The 15,203-nt window shown below is 37.6% G+C and overlaps 1 long non-coding RNA gene across 1 annotated transcript in view; it reads left to right on the top strand.

Annotated features, from left to right (window-relative positions):
- The window catches only part of LOC123617100 (uncharacterized), an 88,186-nt gene extending 74,387 nt beyond the window's left edge, over window positions 1–13,799 (top strand). The window contains exons 3-4 of the long non-coding RNA XR_006725167.2: window positions 5,144–5,251; window positions 7,751–13,799. This is a non-coding gene — a long non-coding RNA (uncharacterized LOC123617100). The remainder of the gene's footprint in view (window positions 1–5,143; window positions 5,252–7,750) is intronic.
- Window positions 13,800–15,203: the final 1,404 nt, after the last annotated feature.

The following is a 15,203-nucleotide window of genomic DNA, read 5'->3' as shown; positions in this document are numbered from 1 at the left end:
AAATAAAAAGGAACAGAAAATGAATGAGCTGTGAGACAACTTTAAAGGATTTAATATATGTATAATTGAAGTCCTCAAAAGAGAGGATTTGGGACAGAAGTGTTTTAAAATAATGAATGAATGAAGATATTAAAGAATCAAATGACATCAAAGATATCAAATGAAGAATGGAGATATCAAAATGAGGAAGAATGAAGATTATCAAGTACAAAGATGTGGATCAAATGGGGCTTTTATACACTGCTGATGGGAATGTGAAATGGAACAGCCAGTTTGGAAAACAGTTTGATAGTTTCTTACATCATTCAGTATACACCTACCAGGTGACTCTGCTATTTCATTCCTAGGTACTTACCCAAGAGTGGTGAAAAGATAGGTCCACACAAAAGCTAGGTCATGGATGTTCATAGAAGCTTTATTTGTAATAGGCTCAAACTGGAAACAACCTGCCTGTTTATCAGGAGGTGAACGGGTAAGCCAGATGTTGTAAGACATATAATGAAGTGCTACTCGGCAATGAAAATGGATGGACTTCTTGTACCTGCAACAACAAGAGTCAGCATTCAGACAAGAGGCAAGGCTAGCAGGCTTGAGGCTCCTATCCTTGAAAAGACCTGCTTAAATGGATGGTCTTTGTTTGGCTTCTGGGAACTTGGATTTTGAGAGGGTTTCCACCATTCCCAGGATTGTTAAAAAGTGACTCAGTGTACCTAAACTCTTTGTGCAAACAACATAGTTTATACTAAACACGTGCCTTCTTGTGAGAATCTAGAACATTGGCTCAAACCAGACAGAGGCTGCCTACCTGAGCAGCCCCCCAGCAAAAGCTTCAGTCCCTGAATGTCTCATAAGCTTCCCTGGTAGATAACCGTACATGTGTGTTGTCGTAACTTGCTGCTGGTTGATTTAATTGTGCCCTGTGTGACTTCACTGGGAGGAGACTCTTGGAAGTTTGTGTCTGGTTTCCTCTGGACTTTGTCTCATGTCCCTTTCCCTTGGCTGATTATACTTTGTATGCTTTTTCCTGCGATAAATCATAGCCACCAGCATGACTATATGAATTCTGTGAGTTCGCCTAGCAAATCATCAAACCTAAGGGTGGTGGTGGTGTTGGGACTCCTGACACAATAAATCTCGAATATATTATACTGAGTGAGGTAAGGTAGACTTTTCCTCCTCAAACAAAAGAGTACATACCATATCTATCTATGTATCTATATAACTTATAAATAATAAAAACTAATCTATAGTGACAAAATCAGTTGTTTCTTGGGATGTTAGCGGGGTGATATTGGGAAAAGCAGAAGGAAAGAAGTAGAGAAAGGAGCACAAGAGAACTTGGGGGGTGATGGACATGTTTATTTTCTGAATTATGGAGATGGTTCAACAAATGTATACATATCTTAAAACTTATCATATTGTGCAGCTTAAATATGTGTAGTTTGTCGTGGGTCAGTTTTACCTGAAGGAAGCTGTTCTTTAAAAAAAAAAGTACATAGCACTTTCTGTGTAACGTGGAACGTGTTCAGCACTTTCTGGGGATTGTGTTATTTATTTTTCTTAAAACTTCATGAGGTAAGCACTAGTTTTATTTTCAGGAGGCTGCATGTTACATAAGCAAAGTAACCACAGCACTCAAAGTCAGAGAAAGAGCCAGGACCTCCTCCTAAGACTTGCAGAATTCCAAAGCATATTCTGCATTCACTGTTTTATATTTCATGGATGAATAACTGAGGCACTAATTTTGGTAATTATTTAAAAATTTCCCTGCTCTGAAGGATCTTCCATTGGCACTTCAGCTTGGAGATTACAGGGTATCCTTAGTTCAAATTTGTGTCCTCTGACTCTTTGGCCTTTTAAACATTAAGGCCCTTTCACGATGGCCTTAGGCCTTCGGGACAGCAGAGGCCAAAGGCTCCTGTTTCAGAATTCACTTACATAATCTCCTGGTTTGCATTTACTAAAAGTTCCCTACGTCATCTTCCTGTCCCTTCTACCCTTGGTTCTGTGCTTCAAGACTTAATTTCTGCTTGAGATTTCCTGTTGAGTTACAGATTCATTTTGGTCTCTTTGTCCTTAGCTCATTAACTCCGGCTTTCTCCACCTTGTATTTTAACTGTTGGATCCATGGGATCCTTAGCATGAGAGAACCCACTGCTCTGGGCAAGAGACCCTCTTTCCAGCCCCACATGAGTCCCATAGCTCAAGCTAAACTCCTGTCTCTAGAGAAGAAAAATCAAGACACGGAGGTCAGTAAATCAGATAAACTTTCAAAGATTAAGCTAAAATTAAAAAAGAATAAAAAAAGAATGTCTGCTCTTGTGTTTTGATGTGTGTTTACCTTATTGCTGTTTGGAGCTCTGCCGCACATCATCTGCCTTTGTTACATTTGTCATATCAATCAGTCAGAGGCAATTATGAAACTGCCAACTCCACCCTTTTATTCAGCAAGGCTGTCTAATTCTGCAGCTATTAATAACCTTCTTATCTCTCTTAGTTTATCTGCTTCTTTTCTAGCATTTGATCACTGGAACTGGTGTGGCTTGTCAGTTGCAGATAGAGGATGTTAGGAAATTAAACAATATTAGTTGCACCTGAAATCTGAAGTTACAGGGAATTATTTTCATGGTGGTGCCTGGTATGTTGTACCATAAATTATGTGAGGTGCTTTCAAATGGACAAAAAAGATCATTTTCTTAGAGTGTGGACATGAATGTTATCACCGGATTGTGTCAGAAATGGTTCACTGGTATAGGAGATAGTGTAATGACCAAAAATTTCATGTCATGTTATAGACTTGCAGTCTGGCCAGGAATCAGACAGTTCACATTTAATTCATCTTTCTCACATCTAGTAATACTAAGGAGTAATAGTGCAAATAAATTCTTACTTCAATAGCATTTGGAATTTTAAATTGGCATCTGAAATTGTGCTTCCAAAAGCCTCATTTCTGTGGAGCCAGAGAGTCTATATGTCAAGGTCAAGTGCTAAGTGTGTGCTTAATACCTGGGCTGCTAGTCTCTGCCCCATGATAATTCTTCATTTAATGGATACAAAAGAGGAAGAGAGGGGTGCGATTTCATGACAGCTTGTAGGAGAAAGAAAAAAAATCCTTGAATTTTATGATAATTTAGTTTAATGATCAGGCCAAACTCTCTGTCAGGAAATTTCTTTCTTTTCTTTTCTTTTTTCTTTTTTTTTTTTTAGGGAAAGATTGGAGACTTGACCTCTTGATCACTCAGCATAGCAAGAGAATTCAAACAGTGTCCGTGAAATTTTTCTTAATTCTACTTGCATGTGGATAATCCACCTTAGATACTTTAAAAAAAATAAAGTAATATGTAAATCAATCAATCCATATATAAAATCAGAAAATTTACTTAATTTCTCAAGCCCCCAGCATTCTCCTCTGTGTAGTGGACGGAAATAAGTGGGGAGAGGGACCAAATGATACATGGTACGTAACCAAATTTAACGCCGCTTGTGATTTTGTCCTAATTTGTTTCAGCAGGGAAGTTATAGAGACCAAGTCAAACTGACTTAAGCAAAGAGTAAACTTGGCTCATTTACCTTTAAAGTTCATGGGTAGATTTTTGTCAATCAGAGCTGGATCGAAGGGCTTAAATGATGCCTTTAGATTTGTTTCTCTCCTTCTCTATCGTTTATTTATGCTTTGTCCTACGTGGGATCCACTCTTAAGCATTCTTTTTCTAGAAGGTGGCTCCTGGAAACTCCATGTTTAAGTTCTGACAGCTCTCAATCCAATTGAAAGAGCTTCTTTTTTTCCCAAAGAGTTCTCCAAAAATTTCGTCGGACTAACTTGTGTCTTAAGTCCATTCTTGAACAAGTGATGATAGAGCTTCAGTACTCTGGTTAGAAGGCTTGGAACATATATTTATGTCAGGAACTAGGGTGGAGTAATACCATTTAAACCATACAGACTAAAAGTAGTGGGGAAATGTTCCCCAAAGGAAAATGTGGATTTTTTTTTTCTAAAAGAGGGAATAGATCTTGGGGAAGAAATAATAATAGCTGATGATTATATAGTGCTTACTTGATGGCAGGCACTAAATGATCTGACTGTCTTAGGTATACTAAATTATTTAATCATGAAAGCAGCCAGCTTTACAGATGAGCAAATTGAAGGACAGAGAAGTTAAGTAACTTGCCCAAGGTCATACAGCTAGTAAAGGGCAGAGTCAGGGTTCAGGTGCAGGCAGTCTGGCACTGGGGTTCATGCTCTCTAAATCACGAGGGAACACTGCCTCTCGGAATTAAGAAAACATTTACTTCCACTCAGGCTCTGGAATTACAGCTATTAATTTCTGCCTCTTTTGCTTATAAGCCATTAGACACGTGTAAGACATTGATTTTATTCCTCATCTGCAAAATAGTGGTGGTAATATTACCTGGAAGATTAAATATATTGCTCGCACATAGTAGGCACTTGACAATTGGTAACTAAAAAGACAATCACACTGACATGCCCTGGGGCATGAAAAAAATCTCTAACCCTCTGAATTCCTAAAACACATTCATCATGAAACGTAAAAGAGTATTTTCTTCTCTGCTGACCAAGAAAATGGTTAACAAGTAGATCTTAATACTTACTCTCTTCTGCCTGATTTACATTTTAGAGATTGCCTCATCGCTGATTTTACCTTAAATGCAGAGGTGTGACTAAATAATTCTGTCTTGCAGCATAAATTAAGAAAACGAATGTACTTGGAATTACACTCCCCCTAGTCTTTTTTCTCTTCCTCCTCCTTATCAACATAGAATACCATTTACTGAGCACCTACACACGGTGTGTGGTGCATCATTCTGTTCTCTCTCATTTTCCTGGCTTTTCCTAAAATGCCTTTGATTACAGAAAGGAAATAAGTCATTGAAAAGCTTGACATTTCTTTTCAGTAAATAAGTAGGGGTTTATATAACTCGAGAAAAGAGATAGTATAAATATGTATTTTAGTAATATTTTATCACAAACATTGGTGACAAGGAGTTTCCCAAACAGGAACCGTATGTTCAAAATAGTGAGACAAATCTGTTAAATTTTGGAAGAAAAAGGCAACTATTGTTTGTTTTTCTGTTTCTTGGGCTACCTATCAAAATATGGGTTTTTTTTTTTTTCTTCCATCAGGTATCATCTGGCTTTTCTCCTAAAAGAGAATTTTACCAACTCCTTTAAGGAATAAAAATGACAATAAAAAACATTATGGCATATTTCAGAGTCTGTTTGTGTGAACAGGTAAGTAATATAGTTTCTGATAAAATACTGGGAAACCAGAAGATGGAACTCACTTCTTCTTTGATTAGGAGGTTGTTTGGGAAATAATATTTAGCTGAGAACGTGGAGGACACTGAGGGGAGGTTGACCTTTTCACATGAAATGTCAGGAATAACCCAGAACATATTGCTTAATTTTTCTGATTATGTCGTCAAAACTAAAAATCACTTTGCCTGGCATCTGGTAATCCACGAAACTTGCTAAAGTAGACTTTCCATTTGAGTTTCTTTGCCCCTCATATTCTCTGAAGTGTCGTACAGAAAGAAGCAGTATCAGTGTTTGAGGCAGATTTTGGCTCCAATACTGGATCCCAGTGTGTGTGTGACATTGGGAAAGTTATCTAGGAGGCAAGTCAGTTCTCCAGATGATCTGTCAAACAAATAACCAGTTTTTGCCAAATTTACGTAAATGTTTGTAAGGTTTACAAGAATATGAATTACACTAAAGTTGATAGGCTGAGAAAATGGTCAAAGAATTTTTAAAATAAATTATTTAAAAGAAATGCTATTTTCCAACCAACATTGGAAACTTTTTTCATGCATTTTAGATTGGTTTCCGCTCCTTCTTTTGGATTTGAATTTGGATGCTTTTGAGTGTTATTTTGTACTTTTTTAAACTTTAAGCATTTTTAATATCCTGTTGCCAACATATGAACTTTCCGTTTGTATCTGTAGTCATTTAAAATTTAAATTTAAATTCAAAAGCATGTGAAATAGTCAGAATTTTATATTAAATTGAATTTTAATTTTAAATTGAATTTCAGCTTAAAATGGAATTAAATCTTTATTTTAGATTGAGTCCAATTTTCAGTTATTTAAAGTAGATTTAATTACATTAAGTATTTAAATTAAATTGAGAGTTTAAACTTAAATCCAAAAGCATCTTGAAGAAATAAAAATAACCTAAAGAAATCTCATCGCCTAGGAAATGCAGAAACTCTGTTTGCTGATAAGAAATAATTGGGATAGGCCAATTGAAATACCAAACATAAAAGGATTAAAAAGTTCAGAGTGTAAAGGAAGTGGGACTGTTCAGAATATTTTGCTATGGTTGGTCATAATATGGTTAGTACCTCAAATACCTTGACCATGACCCAGAAAATGTGAAAGAAGAATTTTAGAAATAGACTTAAAAATGCTAAAATTGCTAAAATCTGATAAAACAGAAATAATGTTAACATGAAGTTTAGAAACCAGTAGAAACAGAAATTTCCCATAATAAATGCTGACATTTCTGTTTTGCTAGAAAAATTTTATTAGCAGAAGTCAAAATTCAGCCTTCCTTGTAAGCTTTTAAAATATTCTGCTTGATTTTCAGTTTCCTCATCTATTCAAACCATAAAAATCATTTTTATTAGACTGGCGAACTTGATAGATAGAACAAATTAGATTTTAGGAAGCTGAATTTTACTGAATTAATTTGAAGGACATTAACCTACTGCCAGTTGCTAACTTCTCTAAGCCTCAGTTTCCACATTTGTAAAATGAGAGTGACAAGAATGTTGCCTTCTTCCTCCTTTGTTCTCTCATCTGTATTTTTCTGATACTATTTATGTGCTTGGAGATTCAAGTATCTTGTTTCATCTCTCTATATATTCCCAGGGCCTGACATGTATGTAGTAATAATAATAATAATAGCTCATTTCAAGCCAGACATTGTGAAAATGTTTTACATACTTATTTCATTTAATTCTGACAAAAAGCCAGTGTGAAAAGTACTATTATCTCCTCACAATGATGAGGAAACAGATGCTCAAAGAAGTGACTTGTGTCATGAAAAAGAGGCACAGGTAGCAAATAATAGAGCTGAACTTCAAACACGAGTGGTATCACTCCATGTTTGCGGTACTGAATTCCTAAGGGTACCAAGAGGCCAACTCCCCCCCACCCCCCCACCCTTTTTTTGGTATATGGTACAGTGCTGTGCTATTACGTTTTCTGGTTCATTTTTTTCTCTTAGAACTAAATAAATGTTCAAATACAAGGCCTTCCAATGAGGCTAATATGGCATGTATTGCAGACCCTTCTTTCAGCGCATATGTGGACTGTGTTCTGAGGATGAGAGGGAGAAGGAAGGTGGGATGGGCCATGCGACCAAATGGTTTAATTAAAAGGGAGAAGGGAATGAAAAAACACCTACAAGGGACTACAGACTATAAACTACTACTGCTACAAACTACCCACATGTGCTTATGCTTTGACCCACAGTGAGGTTAGTGTAGATTATTCTGAATTCAAGAGAATTTCTGGGTCATTTCTCCTCATTACTTCTCACTAGCTTCTGTGGAATGACATTAAGTAGATTTGTTGAAGATGTATAAGGTGCTAGAAACACAGACGCCCCCCTCTCTCTCTTGTTTGTTCTTTTTAAAAAATTCTTGACATTTTGTTGTTTTACATTTATATATGTATTTTTATTGAAATACAGATAGTTTACAATGTTGTGTCAATTTGTTTGTAGGACGTTTTTGATGCCTTTGCCATCTGCAGCTTACTGCTATGAATGTGGTGACTTACACTCTGAAAATTAACAGAGAACATCTGTGATCCGTTTCTAGGCTGAAAGCCTCACCTGATGTAAGATGTTAGCTGGTCCATTGAAAAGGCCTTGTTTATTCATCCATCTCAAACATTTAATGTGCTCTTACTATGTTTCAGACTGCTGGCATTAGAGCTGCAGAGATGAAAACGATGTTGTTCCTGCCTTGTGGAGTTAATAATCTAAAGGAAAGACAGGAAATTATGATGGGTACAATGTAAGAGATACAAGGAAAAGATAATTTCCAAATTACTGAGGACTTAATTTGTGCTAGACGTTGTCCCAGCATTTTGTCTATTATGTAATTTTATTCTTACAGAATCCTGTAAGGTAGTTACTCTCACTGTGCTGAATTAAGATGAGAAAACCAGGACCCAGAGATTTTAAATAACTTGTCAAGTTCAGAAAGGTAGCAAAGAGATGAACCTATAATTGAATCCAGATAACTTAGTACCAAAGTCAGGATACGTGAAACACTATGCAATATTACCTACTGTAAGGAGTACAAATGGGGGCTCCAATAGAAATGTAAACATGTTCTCATTGTATTCAAGTTATAGTACAGGCTGGAGACTTAAATTTCTGCCTCTGGGAAAAGAAATACAAAGTTAAATAAGCATATTTCAATTGAGACGACAACACACAGTGCTTAAGAGCTGGATTACTGGGTTGAATCTGGTCTCATCTACTTACTGTTAGCTGTGCAACCTAGGACAAGGTATTTAATCCCACTGAGGCTTAGCTTCCTCATCTGTACAATGGGATAATGTTAGTGTATAACTCATAGTCGATCTAAGAAATGGAAAATTTTATTCATGCCAACCTGAGGATTATAACTTGGGAGACAGTCTTTCAGAAAGCTCTGAGGACTGTTCCTCCCATTAGAGGCCAAAGCACAGTTTATATGTTTTTGAGACAAAGGGTTATACAACAAATGACTTTTCTTGCTCTAGTCTCATGAGGCCACTACAGTATTTCAGAACTAGCACTTGTGAATTTGTTCTCAACCATCGTTGCTGTGGACCTAGGGAAAATCAAGACAGCTGCCTAGTGGTCAGGAAGCTCGCAGGTCATAAATCTGATGAGCTAAGACGGTAGCCAGTGTAATTTGATGGGGCAGGTATGGGAAGGTTTTTTTTCAAATTTGGAGTGTAAAACATTGTGTAAATGTCATGCTTATTATGAAGAGCAGGTTGGTCCAATTAACTGACCCCCAAATAGATTCTATCTTAGATATGTTGTAAAAGTAGGGTGGTCGGTTGGTATTCATGGAAAAGTAACTGATTTCCTAGTGGAAAGTGAGGATTTAAAAATTGCTTTTTGGTTTTTTTTTTCTTTCTTTTTTGTCTGTGGGTCTCCTGCCTTCTCAAAATGTGGCCTGCCTTTAGAGGCAGACACAGTTGGGTCAGTCATCAGTATGGATGTCTTTCTGTTTCTTTTTTTTCTGAAAACTCTCCTTTGATCTCTTTCTCATTTCTCTTATTTGAAAAAAAAAAATCGTATCTTGTAAGGAACCTCCTTTGCCCCATACATACTAGTTTCATTTATTCTGTTAAATATGCTATAACTATACCTTCATTTTTCTAAGTCGTACTTCTGGACATATATTTACCAAAAGTAAAACACAGTAAAATGCTGTGATTAGTGGTTGGTAATTGATGTTGGTTCTCTGCCCAGAACCTGATTAAAGTTCTTATTGTCTAAGGGAGGTGAGGAGAGGAAACTGTGTAGAAAAAGATGGGGAGAGTTCAGGTGAAGAAATAGGAGGGACATTTTTTTCTTGGAAATTATGAAGGCTGGGTCCTCGTATTTCCGGTGTTCTCCCATCTGTACCTGGATTCGGGTCAAAAAGGCACAAGGCGATGCCTGTAATTATTGTTGCCGTCCTGGAAATCTCAGCCAGTCAGAGGAGCCAGAGTCAATATTTAAGGCAGAGCAGATAACTATGAGGTATATCCAAGCCACAGTCATGGGACTACATGCATTTGGATTACACATCCCACAGCTCTCAGCTAGCAAACTGTGTGGGCATTTTGTTAATCTTGCAATAATATGACCAGGCATTTTTTTTTTAAAGGGAACAGTTGGACTCACACCACTCTTTGGAAGGATTTTATGCTACTTCACTCCTGCTATATGCCAGGCACTGTTCTATGTGCTACAGATACCCACTGGTGAATTAGCCAGTCCTAAACCATTCCTTTTACTGCTCAGTTTAGTGGAAAAAGAAAGTGCCTCTCTCCCCTTGATTTTTTTTCCTGTATTTCCAATCGAGAAGAACAAAAACATTTACTCATTATCACAATTAATTTTGTCTGAATTTTAGTAATCAGCCAGGCATAAAACCCTAATATTTGGATGGGGTGATCTAACAGTAATAACAACTATAACAAAATACATACAGAATTTTGGTATTTATAACACATTTTCACCTATATGATCACTTTTAACCTCATTGAGCCCCTGAATTCTCATCTGGAAAATAAGGCCTAAAAACATCTATCTTGCGTGAATGGATGGAGATAGACAGCCAGCCTAGGGTCATGCCTGCCAATTGTGAAGGCCTGTGTTTTATTAGATACTGAACCTGAAACTTAGAGAGGAAATGTGAATTGTCCACGGTTGGATATAATAAAGTCAAAAGAAAAAAGTGGGACTTCAAATACAATCTTTGGACTAAGGCCTATGATTTTCCCATTATATGTCATTTGTTGCTTAATTGACCCATCAATTAATCAGGAGCCAGGAGGATCCCCTCAGAACTTCTCCAGACATAGTGTTCCAGGAAAGTTGACCACATTTTACTTTTTTTGGCAGCCTATATAATAATAGTGCAACCAAATAGGAAAGAAAGTAAGAGGAGAGACAGGGACCATTACTTTTCGAGTAATAATAAAATTCATCCACAAGCTGACCGCCGTGAAATAATCAATTTCGTTCACATCCTTCTAATCAATATTTTAGAACGTGTTAAATTTTCAGGCTGTTCTTTTCTTGAGCCCTAGTCACAGGGAGCTGGTTTTGCCTTTGTTCTATAGAATATCAGAGCAGGAACTGACCTTTGAGGCTGCCTAGTCAGACCCCTTAGTATGCAGATGAGGAAGTCACAGGTAGAAAGATGTCTCTATAGACTAAGGCAAAATCCTAAACGGGGAACAGTTAGTGACTTTAAATTGTTTTCTACATGTAATTGTTTGCTTACAAAATGAATACTCTGTGGCTTGGCAGTAGTATGATAATTGAACATTTGCCTGAGTTTAAACTTAGACAAGACTTTGGTGTGTTACATTATTTAGGCCCAGCAGAGCCTTTGCTGGACCTGATATTTGGTAGGCTCTCAAAAATTTTTGCTGGGTGAATGAATAAAGCATATATGACTTGTGTATATACTTTGGAAATAGTAAGTACAATTTATTAATCTATGACCATTATCCTCATATTTAGTCACGTCATCATCATCAGTGAAGCTTTATTAAATGCATCCCATATACAATTGTAATAGGAATGGGGGAAAAAGGACGTTGTGTAGAGATACCGATCATTTGAAACTGATTAGTGTAATGTTTAAGGTTGGCATGTGTGTGTGTGCTTGTGTGTGTTCACTGGGGAAGGAGGTAGTGGTGGGTCTTATGAAAGAGAGAGAGGAGTACAAGACATTAACATTTGTGAGTATGGTTGTGACATAAACTGATAAAGGAAATAGAAATATAGTGATTAATACTGCACAGTCTTTCCCTATTGTTTATCGAAAATAAGTTGCCCCCATGTAGGAGTCCAGTTAGAGGTGAAGGTGAGGTCATCAAAAAATGTTGACTAGTTTATTTAGTAAAATGAAAAAAAAAACGTAGTCACTGAAAAATGTGCTGGACTGGTCACCATTTTCTGAATGTCAGCAACATAGAATCAGTAGAATAATAGCTAACATGCATTGAAAACTCACTATCTTCCATTCGTGCATATAAGCACTTTACCTATATTCAGTGACTTAATTCTCATCTCAGCCCTAAGAGGTGGGTGATAATATCATCCCCATTTTACAGATGAGGAAAATGGAGCTTAGAGAGATTAAATGAATTGCTCAAGTTCACTCAGCTATTTGTGTGATGGATCCAGGTTTTGAACTCAGACCGTCTTGATTCCAGGGTATATTCTTAGGCACTTTGTTGTACTACCTACTAGAAGCTTTGCTGTGGAAGGGAATTTGGGGATCCTGGAGCATAACAAGCCTCACTTTACAAGTGAGAAACGCATGGCCTGGAGAAGTTCAATGGTTTGCCCGGGGTCACAATTATTTTGTGACAGAGCCTGAACCGTGACAGTTTGTGCTCTTGTGTGCAAGGCTGAGTTAATTGGAGACAGTTATGGGGACATTAGCCCGCAGGCACCATGTGCTTTCACTCTTGCTGCCATTCACAAACCAATCTTGAAAAGCTGGAGAAACGGGGTAGCCCAAAAAATTTTCAAACTTTCTTTCCTTATGCGAGACACTTAAGTTATTCTGTGAATGAAAAAAATCATTCTTGCTTGCTCTGGTTGAGGGACAGTTTCCTTTGAGGAATGCACAGCATCAGTTCATTGGCTACTCTGGTTTCTCTGTGTGAGAAAAAACAACCCCAAAGAAAAACTGAGTCGCGGCTCCATGCCAGGGGAATTAATGAAAGATGCAGGGGCTTGAATAGGCAGTCTTATTTCTCTTTTCCCCCGGACAACACCCTCCACCTCTTGACCCTCCCAAAGACTGTCTGTCCACAGTATTCCCGGGAAAGAGATTCTGCAACTTTCCTCTTCATTGCTGACAAAATAATAAGAAAGGCGACAAGAGCAGATCTGGTACCATTTCATCCTTCCAACTAGAAAACTTCCTCTGGCAGATGTCTTAAGGCTAAACGGGACAGGCACATCCAAGAGAATTTGGCTAGCCTGAAATGTCATATTTCATGAGGAGTTCAATAGAGCAACTTATCACAATTGACCCTATCAGAGAAGGACCAACCATCCTCAGTAGACCCGGGGTTGTGAAATGCCACCACATTTGGCCATAAAATTTATCATGTCAGCAGATCTACAGTCAACACTATGCTCTGTGAAATATGGCAGTGCTGCTGGGACATTTGTCTTTGTTGGGCCAGTCAGATTTGCCTTGCATTTCCACTTAGTCCACATTCATACCCCAGCACCATCTATAATGACAATCTGCTTGGAAACACGACTCGCAGCTCTGATGAGCTAGGACGGGTAGAATGAAAAGCTTGTACAATGCACGTATTTTGGGGGCATGCCGTTAAAATGCTGAAAAATTTTCCAGTGACTCCTTTTTCTCAGATAATTATTTTAAGAAAAGTAACACATTAAGAGGGAACTGAGGCTCTTGACAAATTAACACCATTGGAGACACATATGTTTAACTTTTTTTCATTTTCTCATTTCACAGAAAAGAAGCAGAGGGACAGGCATAGTGAAACTGCGTCTCGTTTCTGAGGCCCTCCTTGGGCAGAACTGTGCAGGTGACAAGGCTGGGTATCAAAGTTGCTGCCTCCTGACTGTCTGTCCTCGAACTCTGGTGTGCTGCTTCTGTTTCTGGTGTTCTTGGAATCTCTCCCTTATCTACCTTTTCCTAAACTCTGCACAATGCACATTTATTGTTCCCACTAGGAGATGGATATGGTTTCATATCTTCTAAATTTTTTTATTATAACAAATATAAAATTATTAAATTATAAGAATTTTGGCGTTTCAGTTCTTAGTTTCACCTTGGTAATAATAGTGATCAGAGGGTCTATCAGTTTACCCCCGAGTATAGCAGATTACACGTTAGAAATAGCTTAAGGGAACGCTCAGACTTGGGTGTTATGAATTTTAGATTTGTGTCTGATCTCTTTGATTTGTGCTGATTGACCTTTGGCAAGTCCAGAAACCTCTGAGAATCTTAGATCTGTGGAAGCTTTGGGTAAATAAAAGCAATTCTTTCTCACGATTGGTGTGCCGATTAAATAGAAATACACACACACACACACACACACACACACACACACACACACACTTTCATAAATTGAAGACAAATAAGATGACTTTTCTTTGCTGTAAAGCCAGCAGAAAAAAAGAAACAACCACTGGATTTGGAGTCAGAATTTGTGTGTTAGGATTCTAGATTCCCAATTACTTGCTGTGTAATCTCAGGCAAATCCTTTAGTTGCTCTGAGTCTCAATCTTTCATCTATTAAAATAATGGGAATAACTCATAAAGATATAATAAGATAGATGTGATATCCTTTAGGAATTCTAAGGGTAGTATGCAAATGTTTATTAATTTACACCTCATCTTGTTACAAAAAGCATATTCCTACCATAAGAAACCTTTAATTTGGCTCTGAGCGGTCTAGCAGGCAATCTGCAAAAGGGAATCTGGTCAAATTGGATAATTTGGATTTTATATAAGATTAAGATCGATGGCACTCCTAGAAAAAGCATTTCTAATTCTAATTCCTAATACTAAGACTAGAAAGAAGTTTGTCCACAGGGTCCTCAAAGAGAGGACATGATGACCAATGTCCTCAATAAATAATGCCATTGTAATAAACCCAAGGACAAGAGTCATCGGGCTGTAAATACATGTTTATTTTACAGTTTTTCTAGAGTTGGAATGCCATAAAACAGGCAAAGGATGGATTCAGCTCCAACAGAATAGTTCTTTATTACCTCAAAACAGTTGTGGTAAAATTCTCCCTCTCCTTTAGAATCACTGCAGTCATCGTCACAGGTACTCAAAGATGGTTCAGGTCAGTTGCAGTGATTCCTAATTCTAGCAGATCTCTTCTGGTTTCTGTTCAACTCCGTATACTAGAGTTTCTACATGGGCAGTAGAAATTACATTTCCTTGCTGATCTATTTGACCTCCTGATTGCTGCTGTCGTGACAAAAAGAAAAGTCCATGTACATGGTGGAAATATGTAGAATCCTCTTTTCCGGGGAGCCTACTTTAAATAATGTACTTATTAAAAATGCAAATTCCTGCCGAATCAGAATATTTCAGGTAAGTGATCTGCATTTATAGCAAGCACCAGGAGTAATTTTTATGAGGATTAAAGCTTGCATCCCTGCCTGGAGATGGGATAAAATAACTGTGTCTCACCATCAGGCCCTAGACCAGCTCCACATGAATAAATGAAAGACACTGTATGTCTGTGTACATAAGGCTGTGTCTGCAAAACATTAGAAATGGGATTGAAGTTACCTAGAATTTAATCAGACTCTCTACACACAGCGCTTTTGACCACAAGACGCAAGTTAACTACCTGGGAATAGTACATTCCACAATTTTTAGATGACTTGCTCTTGGGCCAGGAGGTTCAGCTAATGGCCTCGTTACCCACAGAAC

Source organism: Camelus bactrianus, chromosome 6 (assembly GCF_048773025.1).
Source record: "Camelus bactrianus isolate YW-2024 breed Bactrian camel chromosome 6, ASM4877302v1, whole genome shotgun sequence".
Classification (NCBI taxonomy): domain Eukaryota; kingdom Metazoa; phylum Chordata; class Mammalia; order Artiodactyla; family Camelidae; genus Camelus; species Camelus bactrianus.
The sequence above is the reverse complement of the archived record's forward strand: the minus strand, read 5'-3'. Positions and strand labels throughout refer to the sequence as shown.